Raw genomic sequence first — 14,895 nt, 5'->3', positions numbered from 1 at the left:
CAGAAATGTTAGCTGCTCACATACAGCATGTGGTGCGGTCCACACGTGACTTACGTGAATGACTAATCATTCATGCAGCACACCTGGACACACCACCGCTCACTGAACAGATCTCTGCCTCACTGCCACAAACAACTGTCTCCACCTGCTGGCATGTAAAGCCGTCTGCTCCCAGCGCTGTTCCAAAGACTTCTATTCCTGTCATCATCACGCATAGACCAGTAAACCGAAATGTGCACATCCCACACAGAAATATTAGTAATCTCTTAAGGATTAGGACAACTGCACCAACTCCAGCACCCAGAACAAACTCATTTAAAATGGCTCTCTTCAATGTGAGATCACTTTCAAGTAAGACTTTTATCTTAAATGATTTTATCTTGTCTGCAAATCTAGATTTTATGTTTTTAACTGAATCCTGGTTGCAGATGAATGACTATAGCCAGCTAGCTGAACTGTGTCCGCCTCAATATGATTGCTTTAGTCAACCGAGGGTCAGTGGTCGTGGTGGTGGGCTAGTGAGCGTGTATAGGAAAAATTTTAAATGTCATCAAGTACGCTGTGATGAATTTAACTCCTTTGAAGTTCTCACTCTTAAAGTTGGAGGGCTGCAACCTATCATATTTGTTATAATTTATCGCCCCCCAAAACCGCCTGGAGGATTTTTATCAGAACTTCCTGAATTTTTATCTACTCTGGTTTTAAATTATGACAGAATTGTTCTTTGTGGCGATTTTAATATTCATGTTGGTGACCCCAACAATGTTAATGCAACTAACTTTTTAAATATGGCCACTTCTTTTAACTTCAAACAACATGTCAAAGGTCAAACACATAACCGTGGTCATACACTGGACTTGGTTTTTACCCTGGGTGTCAGCATTTCCTCTGTGGAATTAGTGGACATGACCATATCTGACCACAGATGTATTGTTTTTAGCTGCGATTCGCCTGTTACTCATGCCGCCTCACCAAGCTCCGTGTGTTCTCGCATCTTTAATGAACAAAGTGTTTCAAAGTTTTGCACATTCTTTCAGAGCCAAAGCCAACACCTGTCTGATTCCAACACCAACAATCTGGTCGATCACTTCAATCATATCTGCTTGTCGTCACTAAATATTACTGCTCCTCTAAAGGTTAGGCCTACGTCTAAAGCTAGTAAGCAACCCTGGATAAATGACAGCATTCGCAGCCTCAAAAGGGAATGCAGGGAAGCAGAGCGCAGATGGAAAAAATCCAGTCTCCAAGTCCATTACCTCAGTCTGAAGGATTTATTAATTAACTACAATAACTTGGTTAAGGATGCGAGAACACACTATTTTTCTGAACTCATTACTACACATAAACACAATCCCAGGTTTCTGTTTAAGACTGTGGATCAGCTGGTAAACCCAACCCCTCCTTGTGCCTCAGCTGGAAGTAATCATGACTGTGAATAGTTTTTATCTTATTTTACCAATAAGGTGGTGTCAATCAGAGCCTCTATTACCCCCGCGGCCTCTTACTCAGAGGTTCCTCACCAGCAACAAGACAGTTTTAACCAGTTTTATCCCATCGACTTGTCTGAGCTTTTAAAAACAGTATCACAAATGAGAGTGTCCTCCAGCCCACTTGATGTGATACCTACAAAGTTTCTACTGAAAGTAATAGATTCTGTTGGGCCCCATTTGATCTCTGTTTTCAACAGCTCCCTATCTACTGGTTGTGTCCCTGATTATTTTAAAACGGCTTGCGTGAACCCACTTTTAAAGAAACCTGGTTTAGATCCCTCCCTCCCACATAATTTTAGACCAATTTCAAAACTGCCTTTTATTGCAAAGATTCTAGAAAGAATTGTGTCCAAACAGCTGCTCACTGTGCTGGAAAATAACAAAATATTTGAAAAGTTTCAGTCTGGTTTTAGGAAGTACCACAGCACTGAGACTGCCCTGCTTAAAGTCACCAATGACCTTTTAATGTCTGCTGATGAAGGTATGTGCTCAGTCCTGGTACTCCTGGACCTTAGAGCTGCTTTTGACACCATTGATCACAACATCATGTTAGACAGACTGAGGCACTGGGTGGGGATCTCTGGTACTGCTCTAGAATGGTTTTCATCCTACCTGTCAAATAGGAAGTTTTGCGTGTCTGTAAACAACTATGTCTCTTCATTCTGTCCAGTTAAATATGGTGTGCCTCAGGGGTCGGTCTTAGGACCCATTTTGTTTTCCTTGTATCTGCTTCCCCTTGGACATATTATCCATAAACATGGCATTTCTTTTCATATTTATGCTGATGACACACAAATATACTTGCCCGTCAGATCCACAGACCCTGGAATGCTGAGTTCACTTAACAACTGCCTTTGTGAAGTTAAAAAATGGATGTCAAATAATTTCCTCCAGCTGAACTCAGACAAAACAGAAATCCTGGTCATCGGGTCCCAGCAGATGGCAAATCAAATACTGCCATCTGCTGGTTCCCTAGTAAATCACATTAAGCCTGTGGCAAAGAACCTTGGTGTTTGGTTTGATAGTAATTTAAATTTCGAGCAGCACACCACAAAGCTTGTTCAATCATGTTTTTATCAACTTAGAAATATAGCAAAAATTCGATCTATGTTAACTTTTAAGGACACCGAGACCATTTTACACGCCTTCATCTCATCACGCCTGGATTATTGGAACAGCCTTTTCACCCGTTTAACCCAAAAATCTATTGATCGACTCCAGACTGTCCAGAACTCAGCTGCCAGGCTTTTAACCAGAACACAGAAATATGACCACATTACTCCTATTTTAGCTTCATTACACTGGCTCCCAGTATGTTTTAGAATTGACTTTAAAATTCTATTGATCACTTTTAAAGCTCTTCATGGCCTCTCGCCTTGTTATATTTCTGACCTTTTAGTCCCATACGCACCAGCACGTACCTTGAGATCCTCGGGCAGAGGTCTGTTGTCTGTTCCAGAGTCTCGACTGAAAACTAAAGGGGACAGAGCGTTTGCTGTCAGGGCCCCGAGGCTCTGGAACAGCCTGCCCGAGGAAATCAGGTCGGCTGAGTCAGTGAACTCTTTTAAGTCCCTTCTTAAAACATACTTTTATAGGAGAGCTTTTCCCGATCTTATTTGACTTTATTTTATCCCTTTTATTTTATTCTATTTTACTAATTTTATATTAATCTGTATTTTAGTCTTTTCAATGTCTTTTCAATTTTTTCAATGTTTTCATGCTCTTATCTTGTTTTTTTTGTATTATTCTTTACACTTGTTAAAGCACTTTGTAACTTGTTTTTGAAAAGTGCTCTACAAATAAGGATTATTTACGTTTTTCAGTACTTAATGCATGTTTGTTTTACACACATACCTATATATATATATATATTTATCTCTGTCATTTATTTATTCATTTAAAAGTTATCACCTTTTCAAATGGAGACAAATTGATAAACACCAATCATAATGTGAGTTTTGTAAACATATGGTTTAAAGGAGGTTGCGATGGTGCGATGGATGAGAGGCGAGATGAGATGCCTTTGATGTGAGAGACCCGGGTTCAATTCGCACTGTGACCCATCCACCATTGTGTCCCCGAGCAAGACGCTTAACCCCTAGTTGCTCTAGAGGCGTGCGATCTCTGACATACTTAGCAATTGTAAGTCGCTTTGGATAAAAAGCATCAGCTAAATGAATAAATGTAATTTAAATTGCTATTATTTATGTAGACATTAGATACTTAAGCTCAATCCCATTTCAGACGTTGCACTTGTTTTCAAGTGTACCCCTTGGCCCTTAAAACAGAGTTACAAGGGAAAGGGGTTGAACTATTCCCCTACGAAATGGAACAACCCTTCAGGAACCCGATACGTCATCAGTAGTCGACGATGGCTCTGACGTTAACAGAAGCGACAACTTTTTACAGGATTTCTCCAAGACATGGAAAACAACTGCAATATGCCGTCCTCCGCTGTGGTAATCTCTCTCATACGGTAACGTTATATCACACATCAAGCGATCTAACTTCTAGCGACTTATAGCGATCTTATTTTTACTTGTTTTTTACTTAATGTGAGACTTAAACGACATGTCCTGATCAACGATAACCCCAAGATTCTTCACAGTGTGCTGGCGGCCAGGGCGATGCCATCAAGGGAAACTATATCTTTAGATAATGCGTCACGGAGGTGCTTAGGCCCCAGAATAATAACTTCAGTTTTATCTGAGTTTAACATTAGAAAATTACAGTCCTGAAGGCACATTTGAAGTTTAGCTAACTGATGTGTTTCATCTGGCTTGATTGATAGATATAATTGAGTATCATCATACTGTGTGTATATTGCGTAGGTATTTCTGCTCCGCCATCTTGCAGACCGTCCCAAAGCTCTTATTTGTGCAATAGGGAGCAATAGGATCGAGGAGAGATCTCTGGGGAACCATGAGCGAGGATACATGAGAGCAGCCTTCACAGATCGGATATCAGTTATTGATTGGGCGCAGTGTTTCCCACAGAATGACAGTCTACCTAGGTGCCAGTTAATATAAGTGAGTCTATGTGTGGGGAATCACTGGGAAGTTGCAGCTGCTCTGACTGATCTGATACATCATTGCAGTTTGTTGCTGAACTGAAACTTGTTTTCTGATCCAACATCTAGTTAAAAATCCGTGATCACTGCAGGGCTGAACAACAAAAGGACCACAAACAACTTCCTTCACTGAAAGATTTTTCAACTAAGACACAAATAAAAGACTCAAGTGAGGGAAACGTGGATGCAGTTGATAGGCTTGGATGCACCTTTGTTCTGGATCCTGACCTACTATTGGATGAGTTTGCTACATCTCACCTGCCTGCCTTGTTTAGATTTTTAGCTGTTATCGACCTCGTTTTACTGCTTTTGGGTTCAAACCTGTTTTTAGAAAACCTTAAAGAGGTGGTATTATGCTTTTTTGCTTTTCCCCTCCCCTTTATTGAGTTATATATCTTTATTGTGCATGTAATAGGTTTGCAAAGTGAAAAAGCCCAAAGGGAGTTCCCATCTCCCACAGAAAACTCTGCTCTGATCTGCCTGAAAACAGCTCGTTTGTAGTCCAGCCGCTTCCCTTTCATCCCTGTGACTCTCCTCTCCCTTCCAAACACTAGCTACCCTCCAGGCAGTCAGTGGACATAAAGTTGTTCCTGTGATGTAGAGACAGAGCTCAGTTAAAACTTTATGGATACAGATTAATAACTCACCGCTCTGAAACTCTCGCTCCAGTCCGTGTTGCCGAGCTGGTCGGCAACACGTACGGCTGAACCCGAGCTGTTTACCGGCTTCTCGCTGACCCACCCTTCTCTGCTTCTGATTGGCTAGTAGTCCTTAACTAGGAACTGCGCATGTGCAACTCCCAACAAAGATCATTCAGAGACAAGATGCATCACTCCATAGCTAAAACGAAGCCTTCAACACAGGCTGAAAAGAGGAGCTGCAGCAATGTGCAGTATGGGAAAAAAGAGGTGTTTTTTGAAAATAAAAGCAGAATACCACCTCTTTAAAAAATTTGCAGAAATGTTAGTTTGTATACTGTAAATATTTTAATACCAATTTAAATGCAAACGCTGATGTATATTCAGATTTTACAGTATATCCTAATATCTGAGAATACTGTCTGTGTGCTTATCTTGATCGTTTGACATGGTCTGTTATTGTTTCAAAAGAATAAACTGGCGGAGTTTAAAGTGGGATATAAAAGCATAAATAAGAGAGCAGCATGATGAGTTACTGAATTAACTGAATTATTTAAGTAATTACCCTTTCTCCCTTCAGTATCCTGGGGCTTCCCATGATCTGACCTCTTGAGACAACATTGTGAGACTTTGGTACGAGGTTCTTACTCTTGTTTCTACTGTATTTTGCAGATCCGGACATTTCAGATAATCACCATTTAAAAGGCGACAGAGGGACCAATTACATCCTTTTTTAAAGTGCTGTTCAGGGAGTAAAGGAAACGTTTGTGGAAGAAGTGTTGCTGAGATTGTTATTGGTTGGTTTACAATGAATCTGCTGCTTTGGTCGGCAAAAGTATAGGTCTGGGACCAAAACGCCCCCTTGATAGTTTTTCTGTCTACATGTGTTCCTTTTATTTTTCTGTAATTTTTCTTGCAGTGTTTGGCCGTGTGTATATCTCTGTTTCCCGCCGGAACCTGTGACAGAGGATAAACAAAATATAAAAGACATCTGTAGAAGAGGTAAGAGTGAGGGAGAGAGAGAGCCACTGTGTGTAAACTAATCTCCACTGGAAGGTTTTAATTATATATTGTGCTCGATTCTATACTAGTTTGATTATAGCATTTTGTTTGCAAAAGGCCATATTATATGCAGAATAACACCTGTGCGTCAGGTGGTTATCAGCACAGAGTGTGAAACTTGTCGGTTATTGTCCCTCATTTAAGTTCCTGTAGAACAAAAGGGCCATTGAGTCTTAATTTGCTGAAGGAGGGGAAAATGTTTCTCTACCTTCTCCCAGGTGTTTTGGGACTTTCTTGTTATTATCTTTTCCTCTTCAGGTTCCATATGTCAGTCATCTACTCAGGGTCATTGTGAGAGTAGTAGTCTCTGCAGTAAAGGGAAGGTGTAAAGTCCCTTCTCTAATGAAGTTACTAAACTGTGGTAAAAGTCACAGAGTTGCCCGAGGCGATGGAAAAGTGGGCTGAAACGGGGCTGGAGGTTACTTCTACATTTACCTCCTGTTTCTCGCCTCGAAGAGTTGCAATTTGTCTCTTTGACAGGTCCAAAGTGTTAAGAGATGGATCACAGAGAGCTCAGCTGATCCCCAAAGATGAGGGGGAAAGAGACTCATTAACACCTGGATTTAAAACGTTAAAGAGCAAAAGCACACAAAGTGGTCTGAGTGCTGCTTACACAGCTGCTTACTACTGTTTCATTTAGACATTTATTTAAAAGCCTTTACTAAAATAAAATAGATGGTTGCACATTATCACTTTATGATCATTATCTCAGTGTTTCAAATGATCAGGCAGAATTAAATGCAAATAGTTTTCTCAAACAAAATCTCCAACTGTTGTTGCTCCTTCTGCTCAGAGCGCACTGAGCTACAGCGGTGCGTTTGGTTACGTTTAGGTGTTAATATAGATGCAACCGTTAAATGCAGGTCTGTGACTGGACATGAGCTTCAGCCTCCTGCATGAAAGTAAGACTTGAGACGCACGACTTTCACCGAACATCAGCACAAACGCAGGACACACAGCCTGAGAAGGTTTGCTTCCTCTGTGTTTATTCACAAGCAGGCGGACAGTTTACACCAAACAGGGCTCCAGACTAACTTTTTGCATTGGTTGCACTCAGCGCAACATTACATTTTTCATTTAGGTGCACTCAGTGCTTGAAGTGGAAAAAAATAGGTGCGCATTAACAACTTAATTTCCTGCATTCTGGAGACATTTTCTGCACCAAGTTATGGAGAAAATGTCTTTATTTATATAAGGGAAGCAAAATTAAGGTGGCAGGTGACAATTAAAAATATAAAAATATAATGTAATATAATTCAGTAATCAGCTTTTGGACAATGCACGTGTTTCTTCTATATTTCAGTTGCATTGCATGTTTTCCTATTGTGCATTGTTTCATGTGTTATTCAACATTTCTTGTTGCTTTCAAAAAGTGATGGAGACATTCTGATTCTGACATGTGCCCAGCATCAACAGTGTAAATGACACCTATCTGTCAATATTTGTCAATGTCCCGCCCCGTACAGGCTGTGATTGGTTGGTTCACGACAAGTGACACTGACGAGCTACATTCAGCACACGGCTGCTTGAAAGGCGCCCGAGCTTCTCTTCTCCCTCTTCTCTCCGCCGACGGAGAGTAGCAGGCAGAGAGAAGGGAACAGGTGAGCGTCACGTAGCGCCCAGAGAACCTGATATGGAGTCGCCCGAGGAGAGGACCGGCAGCTTGGGAGAAGCGCCTTTAGAGCCATAACTGTATTTTCTAACCTTCTGTCATTTCCCAAACACAGTGATAGTTCTGTAAGTGAATGTTAACAGGAACACTTGCAGGTAAATCTTTGTATTTATTTGAATCACAGCACAAACAAAAAACGGCCAAAACTTAATTATTGTAAAACAAAACTTAAAAAGTGCTGATGTTTAAAGTGCTAAACTGGAAATTCAAAAAACTGCCTGTTTTACGCAATTTCAAACACACAGTTGCAGAGCGACACAGCCAACAATGCGCCAGTATAAATGCGAGGGTCCCTGCGTTGCCAACGCCACAGGTATCGGCATCGAGTCACAGCAGGAGTATAAATCGAGCGCTCCTTCTCTGCTTTTGATTGGCTCTCACCTTTTTCAACAAATGAGTTCTGGGGGAAACACAAAAAGATAGATACGGCGGTCAAAAAAATTGTCCTGCGAAATGTTATGCGCACCAGTGCAACCACTGATGTGCTCGGGTGGTCAGATCTGCTCGGGGGCCTGCGCCTGTCGATACCCAGCAGTAGTATAAATCTGAATGTAGTGGAGAAACGAGCCGGTAAAAAGTGTCTTAAAATAGAAATACTCATGTAGAAGTATCAAGTCAACAGCTAAACTGTATATAAATTAATAAATCCAAAAGCCAGTCATACACTGTGAGGAGAGCTAAGTACTCAGGATTTATCACATGTACTATAAGGTATCTATATGTGTACTATATAGTAAGCTAACCCAGTTTGCAGGGGCATCAGTCATAAGTGGACAGAGGAGGGCTCTCGGGTACACAGAGGACCAGACCCAGAGCAGAGCTGCCAATGACAGGATGACCCAGTTCAAAACTCCACTGACTTAAAAACAGACTTTCTTTCAAAGACAGAAGCTGCTTCAGAACTTTCTTTTTATCTCCTTTTTATGGATGCAGACCCAAGACTCCGCTTCCCAGAGCGGATTCTTGGGTCCCCCCAGGCGTCCTTGATAGGGCTCTGCAGGGTCTGCAGCATAATGTGGAGAGGTTTCATGCCAGTATTCTCTCATTTACTGGGGAATTATCTGCAGAATGATAGAATGTCTTTTCTCTCCGTACTTCAGTGACTCTGTAGTGAATTTCTGCTGCACATAATTCCCAACCATCCAAATCCTGTCCAACCAGGTCCCGGGTGGAGTTTCATCTAATGTGAGCTCACTGGTGTTTAATTGACCGTAAATACCTGTGAGGAAAGAGAAAGTGTGGAGCTACTGACGTCTGATCCTTTGAATTAATGCCAAATACCCGCGCAGCTGAATATATCAGCCTCCGCTTTACTTTGGATTTAATGCTAATTAGCAGATGTTAGCATGGTAGATGGTGAATGTGGTAAACCGGTGTGAAACACTCTATGACAAACTGGGGGAATTAAACGCAGCATTAATTGATGATTAATTGGCCACATTTTTGGTAGAGCAAGAAGCTGTACACACACCTAGATCAATTGTTTCAAGCTGTTACATGGCGGTCAGTCAAATTACCTTGAATACTAACGTGCACGTTTAGCTCAGTAGGTAGAGTGCGGGACTCCTGTTGGAGATCGAACCCAAAATCCAGCAGACTTTTTTTCCCCTCCCTCGTTATACAAATAGATTAGCCTATAACGACACTTTTTCACATGCTCGCAATAAAGCATGTGCTGCAGTGCGTGCGAGTCCCGGAGTTTGATACGCACTCATAAACCTGTGGACGCTAATTTTCATTTCCCTGAGGAAATTCAGGGGAAACTGACGGCTTTCACAGAGGTGTGTCAAGTAAGCGAATGTCCTTTAGAACTTTTCAAAGTAAAAGCTCTCAATAAACTCAACATGAAGCATTGCTGCAAAAAACATTCTCACGCTTTTATTTTGGAGGCACAATCACTTAAGAGAAAGTGATTATGTGAGTAACTGTTGCTGTCATGACTGAGATCTATTTCAGCATCAGCCGCTAGCAATTTATTAATTTTTTATTTTTCTGCTATCAAAGCAATCTGTCTGCGGGCCAGATATTATTGCTGGCGGGCTGGTTGTGGCCCGCCAGCAATAATATCTCTTACTAAAATATGTTGAAGGTTAAGGAAGGATTGTGGTGACAGTTAGTAAAAAGGCAAACATTACTCTGATTGAACGTAAACTCCAGTCTTTGCACTATATCCGCCACGTCGATTTCCACAACCTTATGTTGAGGGGAAACCAAACCAGTGGCCCAATCTCAATGTCACCCCCTAAACCCTAAAACCTGAACCCTCGCAGAGTTTTAACTGTCGTCACCTGGTAAGTGATCGTTTGCAAGGGCTGAAAATGCTATGAATGGGACAGCACTTTAACACATTATCACGTTACCATGAACGTGTTGCACACTTTTTATTTAACATTTTTTTACTCTCTTTGCGGCCGAGGCACTTTAGGGAGCGACTGCCTGATTTATGCGTCTTGCAGGCTCTCGCCCTACAGCGTGAACGAGCGGTTACCGTCATTAATATTATATTTGTCAATAATCAGTGCACTATTGTTGGTCGACACACCATCAAGTTCAAGTTTAAGTATATAGCACATTTAAAAACAACACTAGTTGACAAAGTGCTTTCCAGGTTCAGAATACACTACAACAACAGTAGAAAAGGTCAAAAGATTTCACTACTCAACTTTGTTAGAAGGCCAATGAATAGCGATGGGTGTTTAGCAATGATTAGAAAGTGCCAGCAGTCTTGGCAATTCTTATTCCAACAAGTAAAGTATTTCAAAGATTAAGAGCAGCTACTGAAAAGGCTCGGCCACCTTTAGTTTTTAACCTGGATCTGGGGACATCACTTGTGTACATGTAAAAGTTCTGATAAATTAGAACCAGCATCATTGAGCAAAAACTTATAGATAAATATGAACTGGGTGTGCATTGGGTAAATTGCATTCCCCTGATGTCACGTGATCTGTCTCCCATCTTAAATCAATGTAAACCTTTTTTTTTCCAACCATGTTGACGTTGGTTGCTCCTTGCATGCTTGTTTGTTTACCGTTCTTCTTCTTCTTCTCTTTCAAGGCATATTTTCCGGGATTTTTCTCTCACTTCTAGGCTTCCCCTGATAACCCCCGTGTTTCACGTCACAACGCTATGAACTGTGGGCAATTCCCTCATGCAAAGTGTGACACTTCGATCCATTGTTAATATAAATTTATTGGTTATAGCAGCTACAGCTGGAGTCTTGCTCCTCTTATTACCCAGGTTTCACATCTCTTCTCTGTTTTTATGACGTGTGGAAATGCAGTTTTTATCCAGCCTTGAATTAAAGCACGATTCTCTCTCCTCAGTACTGACACTAACCTGTCCTTCATGGCAGGGAGCCCCTGTCTGGTTCAGTGACCAGCAGCATCAGGATGTCGCCGCATCGACCGGCTCCCTGGAGGGATGACACATTCAGGACACTTCTGCATTTCGCAGGTCCATTTCTGTGGGTTTTCTTCCTTCTGCCAAATGCTTTTCAGCCTCAAACCCTGAATTCATAATCACATGTGGAGCTCTGGAGAGTATTTCAGTATTTGTAAAGAGGGAGTGGGGTCACAAACTGCTGCACACCAGCTCGGAAGCAGCACCAATCACATCGTCTTAAACTGCGTTAGTCATTGATTTACTGAAAAAAGACATACAATAGAAAAGACCTAATAGCCACCATAATTAACTACACCTGCATATTAAACAGACCCACCATCAAAGTACTCATTACCATTCAGTGCCATCATGGCTTAAAAAAAAAAAACATGGTAATGTTGCCTTTTAATTCTCTCTAACGCATATTTACATTTGAATCAGATTTGTGGCAATTTACCCAGAGAGAAATTCAAAACTGGGAAATTCATTATGTGTATGGCTCAGTGCATTTAATCCAAATTTGACATGGCAGGTAAATAAAAGAACCGCTGTAAACAAGTGGAACCTGAAATACTGCAGTTTTCAGCAGCTCCCATTCAATCACTGCTCCCTCCATAATAAACATTCGGTTTACTCTATAGTGAGCAGTAAAATGAGATGTAGTACATGAATCCTGACATTTGACATTTTCAGTGATGAATGCTGCAATAAGGACAGCGCGAATCTTTTTGCCTCAAGCCTTTGAATGTCTGCGAATGCGGTGTGTGTTTATGTTTGAGCGGACACACACCGTCTCTGAGCTGCAGGCCCTCAGTCATTACTTGATTCACTTAGATGATATAAAAAATAATCTACTATAACATCAGATAAATCATCAAAAAGGAATTACCAGGGACATCCTTTACAATGATCTGACCCACAACACAAGTTATAAATAAATAAACACAAGGGAGGGCGTGTTGTTCATGTGAGACAAGAAGCCAGAATGACGGATCCGTGAGTTTTACCAGGAACCAAAACTCTGCAGAGTCGCACTATCCTGGTCCGAGTTGTCTGTGTCTGTCATCTGCGTTGTCTGCCCTGATGTGTCTCACCTGTGCCTCATTACCCTGCCTGCCTGGTGTGTGTCGTCCCGTTTGTCACTTCTGTTCATTCTCTGTCCGGTCATCATCGTTATGTCGAGCGCACCTTTTTGTGCGCAGTTCAGCTGTGGGATTATTGCTGCCTTAGTGTGGACTTTGCCTGCCACTAATGCCTGTAAGAGTGAGTTTCTGCTTCAGTTTGCAATAAAACTGACAAACTGTACCAGCACTCTCCAGTGTCCTGCCTGTCACTCAGCCGATCCTGACACAGTGCAGCTTGTGATACTCTGAGACGGGGTTTTTCAACACTGGAAACAAATCACGGCAGCAGTTTTTTAAAACACTTTTCGTTGCAACAATTGTGAGGTAAATACTGTAAATACGCCGTTCATGTTGCAAAGTAAACTGCACTAATGTGACTGTGCATGGATTTGATTTGAGTTGCATTCTCGCAAAAGTTGAGCCTGGCAAATATTTTGTGAGACAACTCTGAAGGTTTTTTTGAGGGTAGTGAGGTTTTTTTTTTTTTCTACGCAGGGCTGAAGTCGATCTGAACGTGAACATTATTGATAAGTTTGAAAGTTCATTCCTCAACTTGGAAATAGCTGTTTGACAAACGAATCTTAACTCAAGGTTCATTTATAGCTTCTAAGTTGTTCAGACTGAAATAAAAGCTGATATGTTGTCTCACGTTCCTCTTCTGAAGCCCTTCTTTGACGGTGCCGTACACATTAAAGAGGACAGGAGCTTCCACATTGGATTATACAGAAAACCCTCTGGAGCATAAACAAGGAGTAATCAGAACCACTGAACTGATAAAATACCAACAGGTGCCCAAGTCCAAGAGTACGAGCATAAACACCTGAAGGAGGCACTTATCTTCCCTTAACTTATCGCTTAGCTCGTGGATGTCGAAACTGGACCTTTGTGAAAACAGCCACAATATCCAGGAAGAACAAATGAGCAACAACGTCGTGATTCCATACGTGTCTGGGGAGTCAGAGAAACTTCTGGGGGTTTTGAACAACACCACATCCCTGGAAGCAAGTGAAACAATGTTACTTTGAGTTACTTTTGCGTTAGCAAAATGCTTTTTCTTGAGTTGACAGGTCACCAGCGTTGGGCAAGTTATTCAGAAATTTTAATATATTACGAGTTACTTATTACACCTTAAAAAAGTAATATTATTACTTCACGTAATACTGGGTGATAAAAGTAATTAATTACGTTACTAGTTACTTTCCAGTGTTTCCCACAGAATGACAGTGGGGTGTGTGTGTGTGTGTGTGTGTGTGTGTGTGTGTCTGGGGTGTAACAAAATTGGAAAATCAATTATCCAAATTATAGGCTGATTATGGGAAACACTGCTTTCACTACCACCCCCTTGACCCCCAAACAAAGCAGTATCTCCCGACTTTTTAGCTAAGATCATATTCATAACAGCAGCTGGAGTGTGTTTTTTAAACGTTTCTTAACACCACCGGCTGAAATAAAAAATAAAGCAAGTAAATCCCGACTTTTGAACAGCTGTTTCTGCACATGTAGCCTGTTTAGAGAGAGCAGTTACGTTATGCTTCAATAAATCAGATGTAGAAATGTTCGCGGTTGAAAGCTTTTTGCTGGTCACAGAGTTTACAACAGACTACAATGTTCTTTGCATCTTAGACTGTGACACAATGATGGCAGCAGCTACTTACATCTGGGGAAAGAACGCCGCTCTCCCTCGTCCTACTTTCTCCCTTTAGTTTTGGCTATCAGCGGACATGAACAACAGTCAGGTGGCGCTGAGCTGCCGCACAGTTGTGGATTTAGATCAAGGATGGTGCGTTCAGTAACAAGTAACTGTAATAATATTACTGTTTTAGAAAAGTAATTTGTTACACTTCTAGTTACTGGGAAAAGCAATGTTATTACAGTAATGTTAACTCCAGTGTTGGGCAGTATCGTGTCACTGCCCAACACCGGAGGTGACTAAAATAAAATTTAACAACTTTTGCGGGGTCTCTCCGAGGGTGTGAGCTGCTATCTTGGTCTGTTGTTTTGCCCTCCAGGTCACCACGCGTGTCACGTAACTGAAAACTAAACAACGATTACACAAACGCTCGGCTAAATACAGAATTCAGGTCAAGACTCAGCAGTTTACCTACATCTGAAGGATAACAATAATCGTTTGATGACAAACGAACGTTCATATTTTGGACAGGGAGGACAGATGGTTTGATAGGAGTGAAATAAGCCATTTACACCAGAGTGGATAGACCGTCTCTCAACAGGGGAGGAGTTCTGAGACGCCACTTATCCCCCACCTACACTGCTGTCCTTTCATCTCTTCCCATGCCCACGACCACCAGTTGGCCTCAGGTGACCCTAATGACCATAATAACTGTCGTTCCAGCTGCCAGCAGGACTAACAATCAAAGCAGCATCCATCACATTGATAAGGACCCCACAGAGGTTAAATAGCTTGGATTCCCTACCAGCCCCTTCAAGTACTCTCAAC

The sequence above is a fragment of the Micropterus salmoides genome, unplaced genomic scaffold (genome assembly GCF_014851395.1).
Source record: "Micropterus salmoides isolate LMB-PRFRI ecotype aquatic unplaced genomic scaffold, ASM1485139v1 Ms_hic_scaffold_18, whole genome shotgun sequence".
In the NCBI taxonomy this organism is placed as follows: Eukaryota; Metazoa; Chordata; class Actinopteri; order Centrarchiformes; family Centrarchidae; genus Micropterus; species Micropterus salmoides.
The sequence above is the reverse complement of the archived record's forward strand: the minus strand, read 5'-3'. Positions refer to the sequence as shown.